Here is a 14,026-nt window from a genome sequence, read left to right as displayed (position 1 = left end):
GCCTAAAAAGGTAACTTGGTCCCCGGGAAAAACCATGGGGCCAAGCGGCAGTCCTCCGGAGGTACATGCGGGTGAGCCAAGAGGGCCGCCCAAATCTCCTCTGCCAAAAAAATAGGAAAATGATCGGGGTCAACATTATGGTTGAGACCGGAGTTAAATTGGGAACACAACCTGAACATGAACATAACATAACATCTATCTTCAAGACAAGCATATCAATTCACATTATGAGAGAGAGAGGATATGATAGAAAAAACATATTTGCGTGAAGACCAGGTCTGGAGCTATGGCCACGTAGAGTCATGATTGGTGTAGGTATATCAGGTAGGTAAGGCTTCCATATCCTCCGATGGGTCTGGAAAGGTGAGACTGCGTAGGTGGCCTCTGGATCTGTCTGCCATGTGGCGGATCTTCCTTGGGGGGGAACTTGGCGAAGAGGGCAGGCTCTGCTGAGTGCTGAGAGTAGGAGGAAGACGAAGGCCTAGTTGTTTAAGAAACATTGGTGCATTGTCCATTTCTGAGACTGTAAAGCGTGCGCCATTCCTGTTTACAGATAAGCGGAAGGGGAAGCCCCATTGGTACTGAATTTTGGCATCTCTCAACAGCTGGGTGATGGGCCTGAAGGCTCTTCTTTTGGCCAGAGTAATAAGGGATAAGTCATTGTATATAGAGAGTTCGTCCCCTTTAAAAGAAACTGTAGAGGTGTTACGGATCGCTCTCAGAAGGGCCTCTTTTGATTCATAATAGTGGAGTCTAATTATAACATCTTTAGGTCTCTGTGCTGAGGTTCGTCTCTCACCCAGGGAGCGATGGGCTCTGTCCATTCTCCACATTTCGTCAGGTAGCTCGGGCACTAATGATTTATAAAGTTCCAGGAGATGAGGAAGAAGTTTATCAGAGGTGATAGACATAGACATACCTTTTATGCGTATGTTTTGGCGTCTTTCCCTGTTTTCGAAGTCCTCCTGGGTATCTCTTATTGATTTAAGGTCATTTTGGATTAAGCGCTGTTCGTCCTCAATGTCCTGTTGTTTAAAGGACATGGCCTCCATTTTTGTTTCCAGGGAGTTAGTGCGCTCTGCCAGAGTGGAAAAGTCACCTCTGAGGTCCTTCACTGCTGTGAAGATCATCTGCTGAAGGGAGTCATGTATGACTCGGTAATGCCTGTCTAGGGCTGAGTCCAGCATGGCAGCGGTGAGCGGTGTGAGGTCTGAGGCCGGGGGACCCACGCCAGGCTGCTGTGTGAGCTGCTGCTGAGGTTGTGTGGGTTGGAGCGTCTCTGTTTCCGGAGCGCGGTCGGCGCCATCTTGGATCGCGGAGGTGCGGACATACCGGTCCATGGAGCCGGTTTGTGAGGCTGCCTTGGGGTTACTTTTTGCGGCCATCTGTGCCCAGGAGTTTCCGCTGTGTGGACCCGTTGCGGCCGCGCTGTTTAAGCGGAAGAGGAGCGGTGTGCGGCCTGATATGGCAGGGATGTGGGCAGGAGCTCGGAGCTTAAGCGGCCATCTTAGAATCGCCGCGCATGCGCCTCGACACAATAATATTTTTATGTACGACTGAATATAGTGATAATGGACTTTGTTCACTGTATTTTAGACAAAAAAAGTAAAGATTGACTGACATAACTGTATGACTGACGTAGCATATTTGAAAGCTATGTGAGGCCCCCCTTTCCTTTTCCCTCTCTCCCCATGGTGCCTGTGGGAGCATTTACCAGCGGTTGTATAACAAGTAAGGCCACAATGCTACCCCAACCAAAACAAGTGAGGCCATAAAAATGGATATGTACGTGTACAACTTGCTGCCGGTCAGATCACTGGCGGCGTTAAATACTATTCCGTCTCTGAATTGTCGCCACTCAGGGGGAGATGTAATTCGGGGTCTGGTGATCATCAGATCCCCGAATTACCCTTGCGCGGGGCACGTAGCATAGCACTAACGATATGGCGGCGCCCAGTGCGCCAAAACCACCTGCTTTGACAAAAACACCTGATCTGGAGGATGGACTCTTGTATTGGAGGAAGGGGGGCTAAGTGGTTGGGGCCACCTAAAGCTCTTCTCCGCCTTTAGTTGTACTCCTGCTTCAGATCATCCATCACTAAACTGATATTGAATTATTCCTAGATTATACAGCGGGTGCAAAGGAATGAAATAGCAGAGGTGACTTGATAACACTCGTCAGAGCATTTGGAATTTGTTTATACAAAGTATTTGTACCGTATGTGTCCTAGCCTTGTGCCTTCCAGTTGTTGTATAACTGTACAGGAAGGAAAGGTCCCGCTGCCGAGGTTCGGGATGCATAAATTGAATGCAGAGCATCATCAGAACATTCTCTTCTCTTCCTGTAATTTCCTGGTATTCGCTGTTCCATTCTCTCTCCTGGCTCGCTATCCTTGTTGCCTAAAACGAGTCATTGCCGCCAGGCAGAACGCCCATAACAAACAGTTCTCGGGGCAATAAATCACAATCTATTGCTTTTGTTTTGTGCTCAGACAGTTTGTTGGATGGGTTATTGGACTGTTGGATTACTCCAGGAATGACTGAAGAAGGGTATAAAGTTTTATGTGATTTATTTTGTAATATGATCTCCATGCATGGAACAGTTCCATGCAGAGGAGTTAAGAGGGATCTTCAAATTTTAGTGTCTTCTTTGCATTTATTTATTGCTTTTCTAGCTTCCCCCTGTCCAAATGCTCATCCAGTTTTTATTTCAGCCACTTAAAAGTTTAGTGTACTTATGCTTAAAGCGACACTCTAAACAAAAACAAAATTGTCAGGACAACTGTGAATCACATGATTTGTGCTAGACATGATAAAGAAAGGGTTGTTGCTAAGTGCTGCTGATGATTATTTACTTTTTTAAAATGTTCTGAGGCAGTAATCATCAGTCCTTTTTCTTTTGTATTTTTTATTTGTAAGTCCTTTTTCTGATACTGAAACAATCCACAACCCCTCCACAAGAGTTTGAGAAGACAGAGGTATACAGTATGGAAGACTGGTTCTTGACACTTCCAGCCTGGTTTCAGAGTGTATAGTCCCAAGCAAGCTTACTATGCCCACTGGCCGCTAAAGGATGTGTTAGATGCCCCCCTTATAGCATTCATCTTTTATCCAACAATCAAATGGTTTTTTCCTCTCTCAACATTTCAGGTTATGAGGCAAGGGGGGACACCAGTTTATAATACTCCTTATCCAGTCTCCAGAGAGATTGCAGTCTTTGTTTACTGGCTTCACCCTCATTGGGTTTGATTTTATGCAGTATGGCAGCCAGATTTTTGCAGTTTTGTATTCTCCACCCAGGTCTAGGTGCACATAAACCTTTGTAGATGCTCTTCTGGCTATATGTGGATAACAGTGGTACACAAGTAGATGTTTTTGGACAACTTGAAAATGTATATTATTTATGAACAGCAAAGGGGATAAGATTGAACCCACCATATTTTAGTGGAGCAGGGTTAGAAATGAAAGGTCCCCAGGATGCACTTTGAGTTCTGCCAGCCAAGAAACATCTAAACCAATTGGAATAGAGAGTTTTAAGTCTTGGCCAATCATTGCTTTTATTCCTCTACATGCCAAAACTATACATTACTGTATAGTAGTAATTTGAGAAGTGACCGCAGATGGTGGAGTCATATCTCTCCATTTTCTGCAGCACCACCGTTAACCAGAGTCATAAACATAAATAAGGGGCATAACGGACCTAAAATAATTAGGGGCATAACTAGACCTCACCACAAGGTTGTACAATAATTGCTTTATCGTTATCTTTTAAATATATATATATATATATATATATATATATATATATATATACATACACACAGTGGGATGCAAAAGTTTGGGCAACCTTGTTAATCGGCATGATTTTCCTGTATAGATCTTTGGTTGTTACAATAAAAAATGTCAGTTAAATATATCATATTGGAGACACACACAGTGATATTTGAGAAGTGAAATTAAGTTTATTGGATTTACAGACAGTGCACAATAATTGTTTAAATAAAATTAGGCAGGTGCATAAATTTGGGCACCACAAAAAAGAAATGAAATCAATATTTAGTAGATCCTCCTTTTGCGAGAAATTAGAGCCCCTAAACGCTTCCTGTAGGTTCCATTTTATTGATTGTCATTTTATTGATTCCAAAACCTTTAGAACGAATTATTGGAACTCAAATTGGCTTGGTAAGCTCAGTGACCCCTGACCTACATACACAGGTGAATCCAATTATGAGAAAGAGTATTTAAAGGGGTCAATTGTAAGTTTCCGTCCTCTTTTAATTTTCTCTGAAGAGTAGCAACATCGGGGTCTCAAAACATCTCTCAAATGACCTGAAAACAAGGATTGTTCACCGGCATGGTTTAGGGGAAGGATACAAAAAGCTGTCTTCGAGATTTTAGCTGTCTGTTTCCATAGTTAGGAACATACTGAGGAAATGGAAGACCACAGGCTCAGTTCAAGTTAAGGCATGAAGTGGCAGACCAAGAAAAATTTCGGATAGACAGAAGCGACAAATGGTGAGAACAGTCAGAGTCAACCTACAGACCAGCACCAAAGACCTACAACATCATCTTGCTGCAGATGGAGTCACTGTGCATCGTTCAACCATTCGGTGCACTTTACACAATTAGATGCTGTATGCGAGAGTGATGCAGAGGAAGCCTTTTCTCTACCCACAGCACACACAGAGCCGCTTGAGGTATGCTAAAGCACATTTGGACAAGCCAGCTTCATTTTGAAATAAGGTGCTGTGGACTGATGAGTTATTTGGACATAACAAGGGGCGTTATGCATGGAGGAAAAAGAACACAGCATTCCAAGAAAAACACCTGCTACCGACAGTACAATATGGTGGTGGTTCCATCATGCTGTGGGGCTGTGTGGCCAGTGCAGGAACTGGGAATCGTTTCAAAGTTAAGGGACGCATGGATTCCACTCAGTACCAGCAGATTCTGGAGAACAATGGATTCTGGTTGAACTCGATGGACATATGTCTTTTTTCTAAATAAGTCACAAGAGGTCTGCGCTCTCAGCAAAATTAGTGTCTATCTTCCTGCAAACCTTAAAACACCAGTTCGCCTCCTCCATACAATATATATCAAAACTTAAAACCAGAGGTAGCGCTCATGGTGGGTTTCATACAACTCAATGATTGTGTGCATAAACATTTAAAACATTTAAAACACTAATTAAAAGTCCATAAAATATAGAAGTATTCTTCATCAATTCAGACAGCCTGCAAATCTTTCAAATGTATGGAGGCCACCACCAACACCCTTTGTGTGCCACTCACTGCAGAACACAGACCAACCAATGGTCTATATACGCCTTGGGACCGTTCCCGGGTCGTCCCCCACCTCTCTGGCAACAAGTGTTATGAGTTCCTTCCTTCAAACCGTCTTGTCCTCTTGATAATGCACCATACCTTAATAAAAATCTCATATAGTGCAATATTGTTTTAAAAGATTTATTGATAAAAAAAACAGATGCACTCACATGCTCCTCTTTAAAAGAATCGTTCAGAGTAATTTGTTTACACGGGCTCTCCCCCGTAATGATGGCCAGGGCTGGCAGGCTCCAGATTCGTGTGTGGTCCCTCTCACCTCCGCCGCGCGCTCGGTGGGTAAATTTGACCTTCCGTGCCTCACCGCCTCGCCGCCACTGATAGACACTAACACTCCTTCCGCATCAGACTCCGCCCAATCGATTTCGTCATAAATGACTCATCAGGGGCACCTCAGATTTGTTTTTGCATACAAAGGCTTACAAAAATGAGCATTGAATGGAAATGGCCCCATTCACTACCATTTGTTGCTAAACGAATGTGAATTTTCTATGCGAAAAATCTTATACAAAACGCACAAGTGGAAACCTAGCCTTACTATATAAAATAGCAACCACAGTATTGCCTTTCAAACGTTGAAAGTAAGTTCAGGTGGTTGCTGTGATGTGACAAAATAGCAAGACATCACAATGCTTCAGTTTGCCACAGGGGACAAAGACATCTTTTTGTTTTTGTGAAGCAGGAACGCATGCTGTGCCACTGATTTATAGCACAGTGGCATAACTACAAGTCATACGGCCCCCCAGTGAAACTTTGCTGGCCCCCCAATGTTAACACCCCTTCCGTTGCCTCCCCTTTTTGCCCTTCACAGCCCATCTCACAAGGGTCATAAAACGTGTGTGACCATCATGATCTTTACAGCCATAACAAGTGTTGCCACAAAAACACCTGATCTAAAGTATAGCCCCCTGTATAGGAGGAAAGGGAAGGTTAGTAGTTGTGGTCCCCCCACAGCTCTGGGCTCCCCTGTGATTACAGGGGCTGTTCCCCTCTAGTTACTCCCTGAAATGTATTACTGTTAGGCCCCTTTTACACTTAATCAGTTGCTCTCAGTTATAACTGAAAGAAAACTGATTTTCAAAGCAATGCCCATGTTTTCCTATGGCACCTTTTACACTTAACGCGTTTTAACTGAAATCTTTTTCACAATGCACTGCTATGGAAAAAACGCATACTAACGCACACCAACTGATAAATGGGCCCTTAAAGTAAACCTGTAGTCTTCTAAAGAAAAAAAATTAGATACTCACCTAGGCAAATGGAAACCTCTGGATCACAGGTGTCGAACTCCAATACTCAGGGGCCATATCCATGCCAGTGTTTAGGATGGACTGAGAAATGGAGTAGTGTGTTCTACTTGATGAATCACACTTTTCCTGATCCAGCCCCAGCCATTTATTTTAACTGTGCCAAAATATGTAAGGACTTTGACCCTTGAGGACATCCCTGCACTGGATAGTCTGTAGGCCAGCTCATTCCAGCGCTGGCTCTCCCGTAGCGACACTACAGCCTGCGCAGGAAGCTCCCGGTGACGTCAGCGGGAGCGAGGACATGTACGGCCGAGGCTGCGCAGGCGCAATGGTTTGCGACATTAAGGTTGCTAATACTTGAAACGAGCCGTGGCAAGAGACTGGGGGATCATTTTGTCCCAGTGCAGGCACAGAACGTCTGCAGGGGGGGGGGGGGGGGATGGGGTGGAAGCCTCTGGTAAGTTTAATTTTTTTTTTTCAACCCTTACAGTACACCTGATCTGCATACTTGTTCAAGGGCTATGGCTAAACGCATTGGAGGCAGAGGCTCAGCAGGACAGCCAAGCAATGTGTGCATTGTTTAAAAGGAAATACCTTTGTCAGCCTTCATATTCTTCTCACTTCAAGTGTGCTTAGTATGGAATCACCAGTTCTCAGAGATTACCATGTTCATGTGACAATGACCAGATAAGCGATGATTGCCATATTTATAAAGGGGCGATTCGCTGATTGCCAGTAGGGGTTCTCCACTGGGGGGTCAGAGAGCAACCCTATATTTGATGTTCTTAAATGATGGTGGCAGCTTTACTTTAAACTGCACCTGAACTCTTGCACATGACACAAGGAAAACAGAGAGAAATGCACCCTGGGTGTTTTTAGAGAGAAAAGCCTATCTAATTCCACCTCACAAGAGTAATTTGATCTCCCAGCTGTGTCAGCACAGAAATTCGGCAGTCCTGGCAGACACAGCTAATATGTAAACACAGGACGTTAACCCTTCGTCTGCTTCCATGAAAGCAGGAAGAAACACACTGCAGATTTATTGCAGGAGTTCTGTAAGTTGTAACAAAGAAATATTTTTCTTTAAAGGTTAATATGCTGTTGCTTTTCTTTTAGAACAGAGAGGAAGTTCTGAGTTAAGGTCCACTTTAAATAAGGTTCAGTGTACTCATCCTCTGTAGAGATGGCCCGAACCTCCGATTTTCGGTTCGCCAACCGCAAACGCGCACTTCCGCAAAAGTTCGCGGACATGCGAACTTCCATGAACCGCAATAGACTTCAATGGGGAGGCGAACTTTGAAAATCACATTTTATTGCTAAATTGCAGGCCTAAAGTGCTTTAAAACATCTTGCATGTGTATACATCAATCAGATAGTGTAATTAGTGTACTGCTTCACACTGACAGACTAAACTCACTGTGTAACGCACCGCAAGCAGCTGTTTGTGTAGTGATGGCCGTGCTGGACTGGTGCGCACCATGGCCAGAGTGCAGGCGATGGCGGTTTTCAAGCCCATATGGTGGGGCTGAGGTAGCTGAATGACAGAACAACAGTGACTGAGTGTCCAGCTGATCGAATTTGGTCTGTCCACAATGAAGCAACGACCTTATTATATTGGGTATGCCCCCCAACCCCAACACACTCATATAGCCGGCAGTCATTGCTTCATTGTGATATGGAAAACCCAATCACGAAGGGGAATTGCACATGTACATGCCTTTTGTTTTGTTGTTTCAGCTGCAGTGCAGCCAGAAAAATTAGGCAGGCATGTATACGCACCAGAAAAATTATTATAGCGGCCGCTGCGGCCTTAAAAATTCAGGAATCCACCTGGAGTCCTGGACCCTGTTGGTGGCGGAGAAGGCAGTCAAGCGGCCTGCAGGCAGAGATGCTGTGTGGGGACCGACTTAGTCTTGGGGCAGCAGTCACACAGCGTGCAGGTAGAGATGCTGTGTGTGGGGACTGACTTAGTCTTCGGGCAGGCCTGAGCATGCTTTGCAGACCACCAGGCATCTGTGGTCACATGGACCCTTGACCCAACGTTGTGTGCCAGAGATGTCACCATTTGCCTTTCAACATCACGGTACAGTTTAGGTATCGCCTTTTTTGAGAAATAATTGCGGACTGGTATCTTCCACTGCGGTGTGTGGCTTTGCTTTTGTGTGCTGCTTTTACTCAGGTGGTCATCCCATTGCAGTTTGTGCTTTGTAATCACGTACCTTCGTAAGGTAGTTGTCCCTACGCGGGTCTTGGTCTTTCCATGGCTCAATTTTCGGTGGCAGAGAGTACAGAGGGCATTGCTCTCATCTGAAGCAGACACACAAAAAAATGTCCACACCGCTGAGCCCTGGGGTGATGGCACTTTGGTGGTGGCGGCCGACTGAGTGTTAAGTGGGGTGCCAGAATCAGAGCAGGAGGAGGAAGATATGTCACGCTTCCGTGCGGAAGCTGAGAAAGATGAGGTGTTCTGTGTTAAATAGTCAACTACATCCTGACAATATTGGGGGTTGATGGCACGTGCCTTCTTATGTACACTGTACTTTGGACAAAGGCCGCACAAAATCATGTCAGCGTTACCTCGAACAGACCTGCCAGGTGGCCTGCCTCTGGCTCTGCCCTTTGTTTTGTCCATATTGGGGGGGATAAAGTTAAAGGTATGCACTGACTTCACTAATACAATGTACGGTTACACAGGTGCAGTGAACAGGTTGCAGTAACTGCAGGTACAACAATGTGCGGTTACACAGGTGCAATGAACAGGTTGCAGTGACTGGTGGTACAATACTGTGCGGTTACACAGGTGCAGTTAACAGGTATGCATGGACTGGTATATAAAACAGCATGCGGTCACACAGGTGCAGTGAACAGGTATGCAGTGATTGGTATTACAAATGTGCAGCTGTCACACACACACCCCCACAGGTACCGTTAACAGGTGCAATGACTGGTGGTATTAACAATGCGTGCGCGCACGTAGGTAGGTAGGTAGGTAGGTAGGTAGGTAGGTAGGTAGGTGCACTGAACAGTGAACAGGTGCAGTGATTGGGATTACAAATGTGCAGCTGCCTGTAACACACACAGGTAGCCACTGAATGTGTTCGGCCTGGCAGTGCTACAGTAGGAATTACCACCAAGGGGCCAAAGGCTAGCTGCGACTGACTGACAGGGCTGCATATAATGCAAGTAGGCCACATTAAAAAAAAATAGATCACAAGAACAAGATTAGCTCTCAAAAGGAGGAGTGCTTTTTTAGCAATAAGAATCAGCAAGGAGCTAGCTAACAAGCCTACAAGAGCCTAACCAAGCTTTCCCTATATCTCTCTCTGCAGCAGCTCTCCCTTCTCTAATTACTGCAGGCATACGAGTGAGTCCAATGCCTGACGCTGCCTGCCTTTTATAAGGGGTTGCCTCCATGAGGGAGTGTAGCCTGATTGGCTACAATGTGCCTGCTGACTATGATGTAGTTGACCCTAATAATGTAGTATAGGGGCGAATTGAACTTCCGAAAAAGTTTGCGGTTCTCCGCGATCGTGAACCACGGAAGTTTGCCGGCGAACCGTTTGCCGGCGAACCGTTCGGGCCATCTCTAGTCTTCTGTAGGTCTAGATGGAATCCAAATAAAAATGTTTTAAGAGAGCAATATATGCTGTTGTCCAATTGAATTAACTAATGAAGCCTACATATTTATTTTTAGCTATGGAGAAGCGGGATATATGGGGCAGGCTGGCATCATTATGAAACAGGGAATATGTAAAGCTGGGTTAGACTAAGGTTTACGCTCTAGCTACATTTTTCACTCCAGATAAATATGTAGCAATGTGACACGGTAGTAACTGGATATAAATAACAGCCGGATGATTGCAGTGTTTGAATCAAAACCTGGCATCACTGCACGCTATAAAATACATTAAACACATTATTTTAGTTGGGAAAACATCATATATAAGGTAAAACATAATTCTTTGTGTACAAAATGTGATTTCTGAATAGTAATATGCCGGCATGGTGTGCACAAAGCATGAATACTTTAAAGGGAACCTTAAAGGGGAACTGAAGTAAGAGGTATACGAAGGCTGTCATATTTATTTCCTTTTAATCAATACCAGTTGCCTGGCAGCCCTGCTGGTCTATTTCTCTGCAGTAGTATCTCAATAATACCAGAAACAAGCATGCAACTAGTCTTGTCAGATCTGACTTTAAAGTCTGAAACACCTGATCTGCTGCATTGTTATAGTAGAGAACAGAGGCGCCAAAAGGATAAAAACAATATTTAAAAGTTTTAAAAAATTGCTTGGGAGGCAGTGGTGGACTTACCTCCCACAGGCAGACACAACAAACTGTGTATTCACAAAAGGGATATTTATTGGTATACTCCAAAAAAGATCGCAACGCGTTTCGCAGGTCAAGCCCGCTTCATCAGGCAATTACAGGAAGGAGCACACAACTGGGGGTAAGAGACAACACATTTGTACAAATCCTAAACATACCGCATATAACTAAACAAATTTTTATGTAAGGGAATTCGATAGTGTGATTTAAGTGTCATAACATTACCAGGAAGGAGTGGCTAATTGTTGTATTTTGGAGGTGGAAGAGAAAGAAAGTAAAAGAGAAGAAAAGGGGAAATGGGGTGGGGGGGGGGGTGTGGGGGGGCTACGAGGGGGGGGGGGTTAGAAAAAGGGAGAGGGGGCAAAAAAGGGGGCAGGGGAAGAAAGGGGAAAGTTTGTTGGAGGATGGGTGGGGGGGGGGGGGTTTGGGGAAAAAAACATGACAGAAAAGTAATGATAATTTTACGTGTTTAAGTATAAATATAAAATCGTAATTTTAATATTAATAAAAATAAGAATAAATATAACAATAATAATAAATATAGTGATAATGATAAACCGTTGATCTCAAGCTTGCGGCGAGATATTTTCTTAGCACACAGTAAAAAGTATCATAATTAGTATATATACACACGCGTGTGTATTAAAGGTGGTTAACCTATGTAAATAGTGCAAAAAGGTTTTCAGGGATAAAGGTAATGCATAGGGTGTTTCAGACAGACATGCAGAGTACAATATAGAAAAAGCATATTAAAACAAGCATCAAAAACGGTTCACTTACCAGCAGTATGTCTAGATAGCACCTGGCGCCTCAGTGGCCAAGTGCTACTGAACTGCTGTTTATATAGTGGTGAGAACCTCGCGTACGTTAAAAAGGGGCGCTGGGAAAAAAGGGCGCCGGGTTTTAAACGATAAACATGGATAACGTTTAAAAATATAATGTACTATATTTCGTTTAAAAATAATGTTTTATAAAGTTATAAATCATTAAATAATGTGCATGAAATTGGCAATTGTGAAAACGTTAATCTTCCGTTTAAAAAGTGAAACGTATAATAACGTTTAAAAAAAAATAGTAAGTAACCCTCCCTGTACCTACCCCTAACCCCTAGACCCCCGTGTTGGTGCCTAAACCTAAGACCCCCCTGGTGGTGCCTAAACCTAAGACTCCCCTGATGGTGCCTAAACCTAAGACACCCCTGATGGTGCCTAAACCTAAGACTCCCCTGGTGGTGCCTAAACCTAAGACCCCCCTGTTGATGCCTAAACCTAAGACCCCCCTGGTGGTGCCTAAACCTAAGACCCCCCTGTGATAAGCATTAATAACGTGTGAAAAAAATATTGTGCTGTTTTTCGTTTAAAAATAATGTTTTAAAAAAGATTGTACTGTTTTTCGTTTAAAAATAATGTTTAAAAAATTATAAATCATAAAATAATGTGTAATCATGAGAAGCAGTTATAAAACAGTAAAAGTCTCCGGGCGCCGCTTATAAAACGTTATTTTTCTCCGGCGCCCTTTTTTCCTGTCGGGCGCCCATTAAACGATATTTATTATGGGAGTAAATGGCGGCGCCCGATTTGTCCACTTGCCTCAGGCGCCCGAATTTACTGTTACCGAGAACCTCCCCTTAGCTAATTGGAATGTGAGGCGGGCGCTCATTTTCCCGCCATGCGCGATTACGTCATTACGCATGCGTACATGCGTATCTTGACGCGTAATTGCGTCTATGACATGCGTGGAAACAGTGCGCGATGCGCGCATGCGTATATTTGGACGCATACTAACAGTAATAGAACGGGGCGCATGCGTACTAAAAAACGACGCCATGCGTACGGCGGCATAGAACGGGATATTGCGTGTATATGGACGCGTTGGGATGCGGGACAGTAATGATAAAGAGAAAGCAAAAACAAAACAAAAACAAAAAGACCCATTGATTAACAGGATATCGTTAACCACTTGAGGACTACAGTCTTTCTAACCCTTAAGGACCAGGCACTTTTTTTCCACTCAGACCACTGCAGCTTTCACGGTTTATTGCTCGCTCATACAACCTACCACCTAAATGAATTTTGGCTCCTTTTCTTGTCACTAATAAAGCTTTCTTTTGGTGCTATTTGATTGCTCCTGCGATTTTTACTTTTTATTATATTCATCAAAAAAGACATGAATTTTGGCAAAAAAATGATTTTTTTTAACTGTCTGTGCTGACAATTTTCAAATAAAGTAAAATTTCTGTATACATGCAGCGCGAAAAATGTGGACAAACATGTTTTAGATAAAAAAAACCCCATTCAGTGTATATTTATTGGTTTGGGTAAAAGTTATAGCGTTTACAAACTATGGTGCAAAAAGTGAATTTTCCCATTTTCAAGCATCTCTGACTTTTCTGACCCCCTGTCATGTTTCATGAGGGGCTAGAATTCCAGGATAGTATAAATACCCCCCAAATGACCCCATTTTGGAAAGAAGACATCCCAAAGTATTCACTGAGAGGCATAGTGAGTTCATAGAAGATATTATTTTTTGTCACAAGTAAGCGGAAAATGACACTTTGTGACAAAAAAAAGAAAAAAAAAAAGAATCCATTTCTTCTAACTTGCGACAAAAAAAAATGAAATCTGCCACGGACTCACCATGCCCCTCTCTGAATACCTTGAAGTGTCTACTTTCCAAAATGGGGTCATTTGTGGGGTGTGTTTACTGTCCTCGCATTTTGGGGGGTGCTAATTTGTAAGCACCCCTGTAAAGCCTAAAAGTGCTCATTGGACTTTGGGCCCCTTAGCGCAGTTAGGCTGCAAAAAAGTGCCACACATGTGGTATTGCCGTACTCAAGAGAAGTAGTAGAATGTGTTTTGGGGTGTATTTTTACACATACCCATGCTGGGTGGGAGAAATATCTCTGTAAATGACAATTTTTTCATTTTTTTTACACACAATTGTCCATTTACAGAGTTATTTCTCCCACCCAGCATGGGTATGTGTAAAAATACACCCCAAAACACATTGTACTACTTCTCCCGAGTACGGCGATACCACATGTGTGGCACTTTTTTGCACCCTAACTGCGCTAAAGGGCCCAAAGTCCAATGAGTACCTTTAGGA

Source organism: Hyperolius riggenbachi, chromosome 1 (assembly GCF_040937935.1).
Source record: "Hyperolius riggenbachi isolate aHypRig1 chromosome 1, aHypRig1.pri, whole genome shotgun sequence".
Taxonomy (NCBI): Eukaryota; Metazoa; Chordata; class Amphibia; order Anura; family Hyperoliidae; genus Hyperolius; species Hyperolius riggenbachi.
The sequence above is the reverse complement of the archived record's forward strand: the minus strand, read 5'-3'. Positions refer to the sequence as shown.